This window comes from Sorex araneus, chromosome 1, assembly GCF_027595985.1.
Source record: "Sorex araneus isolate mSorAra2 chromosome 1, mSorAra2.pri, whole genome shotgun sequence".
Classification (NCBI taxonomy): domain Eukaryota; kingdom Metazoa; phylum Chordata; class Mammalia; order Eulipotyphla; family Soricidae; genus Sorex; species Sorex araneus.
In genome coordinates, this window is record NC_073302.1 from 183,218,395 (window position 1) to 183,223,973 (window position 5,579).

The following is a 5,579-nucleotide window of genomic DNA, read 5'->3' on the forward strand; positions in this document are numbered from 1 at the left end:
GAATTGAACCACGGTTGGCCACGTGCAAGGCGAACCTATCACTTTAGCCCAGGATGACAGATATGTTTATTTTTTTGTAAACTTTTCCCTTTATTTCTAGGTGGATGTTAAGACACTCAATTTAAACACTAGAGACATCAGCATGAGCAATTGTGGAATCACAAGAAGCCCAAACCCAAGCCACCTGAGGCATATGCCCTCAGACATAATTTTTGTTACTCTCTTTTTCTTTCCAAGGTCATACAAGTACATCAAAGGCCTTAAGTGTTTATTATGTGATCACCCAGAGCTGTTCTTGGGAATTAATACTCTACTGTTGTGATTTTCTCAGATGCTTCAACTGGTACTTTTATAATAATAGTTGGCACTAGGGAAAAGGAAAATCCCATGTTCAAGTTCAGCAATAGGACACTTACTTAGTGTTTTTTAATTGTCACTATTTTCTCACAGCCTCAGACAATAATCATATTTTCCAGATGTAAACCTAGTATTTATAAAGAAGAAAGTAATTCTTTTTCACCTTAGATAATGAGCTTTAATTACTTTTGAAAGTGAATCAAATAGGTGTTAATGTACAACACTTCCTTTTTCTTAAGGGAATATGAACTCTGGGTCGAAAAAAGTTTAGGTCTCCATATATATATATATATATATGTGTGTGTGTGTGTCTGTCTGTGTGTGTGTGCATGCACACTTGTGTGTGTATTAATACTATAACACTGTCATCTCCTTGTTCATCAATTTACTTGAGTGGGCACCAGTAATGTCTCCATTGTGAGACTTGTTACTGTTTTTGGCATATGGAATACGCCACGGGTAGCTTACCGGGCTCTGCTGTGCAGGCAGGATACTCTAGGTAGCTTGCTAGGCTCTCAGAGAGGGGATAGAATCCAGGTCAGCTGCAGGCAAGGCAAATGCCCTACCCGCTGTGCTTTTGCTCCAGTCCGGAGCACAGAAGTAAATCTAGCTTACTTACATATTAATACAATGTCAATTATTTTACAATGCATTAAATATATCAATATGTATATTACTGTATGGATATTTAGTACATTATTTTATTTTGCACAATTGTATCATATGTCTGCTAGTATTCCTGACCCTGTTCTTAGACTTGCTACAGCTGCATTAAAACTTATTGTACTTTTTTCTCTTGGCATATACAGGGTGTCTGGAGCCTTAGCACAGCTGGTAGGGCGTTTGCCTTGCATGCAGCTGGCCTTGGTTCATTTCCTCCACCCCTCTCAGAGAGCCTGTAAAGCTACCAAGAGTATCTTTCCCGCATAGTAGAGCCTGGCAAGCTACCCGTGGTGTATTCGATATGCCAAAAACAGTAACAAGTCTCACAATGGAGACGTTACTAGTGCCCGCTTGAGCAAATTGATGAGCAATGGGATGACAGTGACAGTGACAGAGGCTTTTATAGGAAAGATCAGTGTCAACAGCAAGTAGAGTGACCTACACTGCCCATTTCTCCACTGGCTCTTGCGGGCAGCTGGAGATCTCGTGACTGCTACCTCTGACAGTCCTTAGAAACATGCTAAAACCAGATCTAATTCTTCTACATCGAGCCCCGGTCAAAAAACATTGCTTACACGTTTAACCCACCTGAGGTGGTCCTCAGTACTTCAGACACAGGAAATAATTAGACTTCCCTGTGAATTAACGCCTCTGGTTTCAGTTTCCATTTGATTAATTCTTTTCTCTTTTACTCTACGTCCTTCCTATCAAGAACTAAATCATAACCCCTTAGCAGGTGATTGATAATGTAATCACCTTTTTTTCATTAATGAGGAAACTGTAAAACTTTAAATCAAGCAGGCCATTGATATATATATATATATTTATATATATACACATATGTAATATATATAGTATCTGTAAAGAGATATAGATGTCCTATATGTATATACATTTATATATATATATAGAGAGAGAGAGAGAGAGAGGGAGAGAAACAGAGAGACAGAAAGAGACCGAGACAGAGAGTTTCTTTTGTTTGGATCCTCAAATGGCTGTGCTCAGGGCTTACTCCTGTCTTTGTGCTCAGGGATCACTCTTGGAGGGATTCAGGGATGTGGGGTGCCAGGCATCAAAGTTCATTGGCTGTGTGAAAGGCAAGTGATTTTCTCACTATACTCTCAGGCCAGACACACACACGCACACACACACACATATATAATATGTATTTACAGAACATTTAATATTTCATTTGTCTTTTTAAAAAACTGTTGCTTTTCAGATGCATGAATCTAAAATCAAGCTGACATGACAAAATTTTGGGTTATTCTTGAATCATTAGAAACCTACAGCATGTTGGGGTAGGAGTGGGTACAGTTTTATCATTTTTGTGTGTCAATGTGCTGGAGCAATAGCACAGCGGTAAGGTGTTTGCCTTGCACGTGGCTGACCTAGGTTCAATTCACAGGATAACCTGGGAGAAGAATCTGTACTTTTTACTTTTCCCTCAAATATGAGGGTTTTATTTTATGTTTTTTTCTCTATCACTAACTTCTCTTCTCTCTCTCTCTCTCTCTCTCTCTCTCTCTCTCTCTCTCTCTCTCTCTCTCTCTCTCTCACTCTCTTTTATTAGAGTCTAAACCCAATGATATTCATTGGACCTAGGACACTCCTGTCCACCCTTGGCCCAGTCTCACAGGGCTGCAGATGCAATGTTTCAACCCTGTGAATTCATACATGGTAATGCTCAGAGATGATGTTTTGGGGCCATCGTGTCTAGATTGGGAGTCCATCTTGTGCCAGGGACCACTCAGGGCCTCATGGCTGCTAAGTATGTGTTCTGCTGCTCGAGTATCTCCATGACTCTCACTGACTGGGTTACTTAACAGAGATGTATTGATATATACTACTTTGGGTTCAACACTCTGAGTATTCTCTCTGCTGTCTGTACATCCATATGGCTAATTCTTTTCTTAGACTTAGGTAGTATTAAGTTTCAAATACTGTAAACAGTTTTTTCTACCTGTTTTCAAAAATGTTTTACATTCTATTTTATTTTTAGTTTTTTTCTCCCTCTTTATGCCTTCTGATCACCATAACTGTCATATTTATCCTTTCCATGAAGCCTCATGTTTTTAGTAGATGTTCTTTGTTACTAAATCTTATTTTTCTCTCATTTTCCATTTGAATCATCACTGTGATATTTTCTTCAATTTCTCACTTCCTTCTGTAAGATTGAGTCTTCTTTTTATGCTTTATTTTATCTAGAGTCCTCCTTAACTCTGGATCTTAATTCATATATCTAGTGTGTTCTTTGTATGGAAAATTGTAATATCTTATATGTTTTTTTAAAATGAAGAACTTGTATTTATGTAGCTCCATTTTGCTACCTTGAACATGATTCTTTTTGTCACTTTAATATTGTCTAAGTTGTTCAAGTTTTATTAAGTATCACTTTATCACTGTCATCCCATTGTTCATCAATTTGCTTGTGCGGGCACCAGTAGTGTCTCCATTGTGAGCCTTGTTGTTACTGTTTTTAGCATATTGAATACGCCATGGTTAGCTTGCCAGGCTCTGCCTTGCAGGCGAGATACTCTTGGTAGCTTGCAGAGCTCTCTGAGAGGGGCGGAGGAATAGAACCCAGGTCAGCTGTGTGCAAGGCAAACGCCCTATCTGCTAGATATTAGTTTTTTATTATCTCCTCTAATTCTGTGATGTTCTTTAGTTTGTTTCATTATTTTGGGGTTTGGGCATCAGATGATCCTCAGGGCTTACTCCTGGCAGCACTCAAGGGACCATATGTGGTTTCTGGGTTCAGGCCCATTTAAGACAAATAATTATTGTCTTTTCCTCATACAATTCTGTGTTTTAAAATTTTTTCTCTACAGGCATTTTAATTTTTTTCTGAGGAATCACATCTTACTTTGCAAATTTTTTTTGAAGGAGTTTTCTACTTAAGCATCTATCTTAGCCTTCTTTGTTTTCATCCCCTTGGTGAGGAGGGAATAACAGAGACAGGAAGTAAGTCGTGTTGCTGGTGGAGCAGGGAAGGGTCGGGCGGGGTGGAGTGTGCTGCTCTTCAGCTTTCGCCTCGCACACAGTTTCTTACTGTTTTCACCTGAGTTGGAGAGTTGGGATTACAACCATTTATGTCCCCATCTGCCAGGAATCATCCTAAGGCTTTCCCCCTTAGTTCCTGGTAAATATTTGAGTGGGATTAGCTTCGACCAGTATAACTAAGATAAATATGAAATCAATGTTGGAGTTTGGGTGATATGTACCACATGGCACACATCCCTCCTTTGTCAGACGTTCTGCTGTGACTCTTCCCCTCCCCATTTTTCCCCTGTAAACTTCTGCATTATCTCTTTTGAGTCAGGGATTAAACGCTATGCCTATTTTATATTTGATATATAAGTAGTAATATATCATAATCAGAATGTGCTTGATATCTTAAAATGGTCATCTAGTTCTGAGTATACTCACATAATCCACTTTTCTTAAGTACCAAGTACCCACATTTTGGTGATAAAATACATTCTTTATTCAATTTGCATTATTTAATGAATTACCACTAATTGCTTTCATGTGTTTACCAATTTTTGCTTAAGTTTATTTTTATTGAAGTTGCTTTTACAACCACTAACGCTGTTCATCAGGATTATCTATTCAAACCACAAGTTTGCCTGTTCTTTTTCTTCAGAAAAAGGCTGTCACCCAGGCCCATCTAGAATGTATAAGGTGAATGAAAACAACACGCATTATTATACTGAGTAATTCTGCTTATGCAATTGGATTTCAGAAATAAGATTCAATTGTTCATAACTCAGTTTCCTTCAAATATAATGCTAAACTCTAGTTTTCTGATATATATTAGTAAAATATTTTCTTCATTAACATAAATTCAGAAAAATCTGACTGATTTTATTTTACTTAATATTTGTAAATATTTCAAACTAAGAAAGCACTATATAGTGAAGAATCATAACTTCTCTCTTTTTATTTTATCAAGAATGTTTTGAAGTTTAATAAATTGCATATATAAGCAAACATTATAAATATTTAATACTGAAACCAAAGTAATGCAATTGTTTTAAAAGAATAGATTATCATGTAATATATCTAGTTAATAGAGTTTCATAGTTATATAACAATAAAGTTGTTATCACTTGTCACTTGTATCACTTGTCATCCCATTGATCTTTGATTTGCTTGAGTGGGTGTCAGTAATGAAGTTGTTACATGATATAAAAGTTAAATATACCTAGTTAACAGGTTGTATATACAATAAAACTCCCAACAACTTATCTTCTATATTTTTCTACATATCAGAGTGACCAGAAAAAGTGTTTTGATCTGAGTCTAAGTAATATTGGGTCAGAGTTCTTATATCAGAGATATCATTACGGACATGTGTGCTTATATGTTTGTTCAGTTTGACTTTGTAATTTCTATATGATAATTTTTTAAGAACTTTTTTTAGGTAATTTCATTTTAGTAAAAATTAATGATACTAAATGTAAATAGTCTGATTTTGAGTTCTTGGAAAATAGCCCTTTAATGGTAAGGATAAGATTGTGTTTATTTGGGGAATGGGGGTTTGGGAGCCACACCCA

The 5,579-nt window shown here is 36.8% G+C and overlaps 1 non-coding gene across 1 annotated transcript; it reads right to left on the minus strand.

The window, feature by feature from the left end:
- Window positions 1-1,418: 1,418 nt before the first annotated feature.
- On the minus strand, window positions 1,419-1,543 carry LOC129400944 (small nucleolar RNA SNORA44). The gene has a single exon (XR_008627990.1). It is a non-coding gene; the product is annotated as a small nucleolar RNA SNORA44 (small nucleolar RNA).
- Between the last annotated feature and the right edge of the window lie 4,036 nt (window positions 1,544-5,579).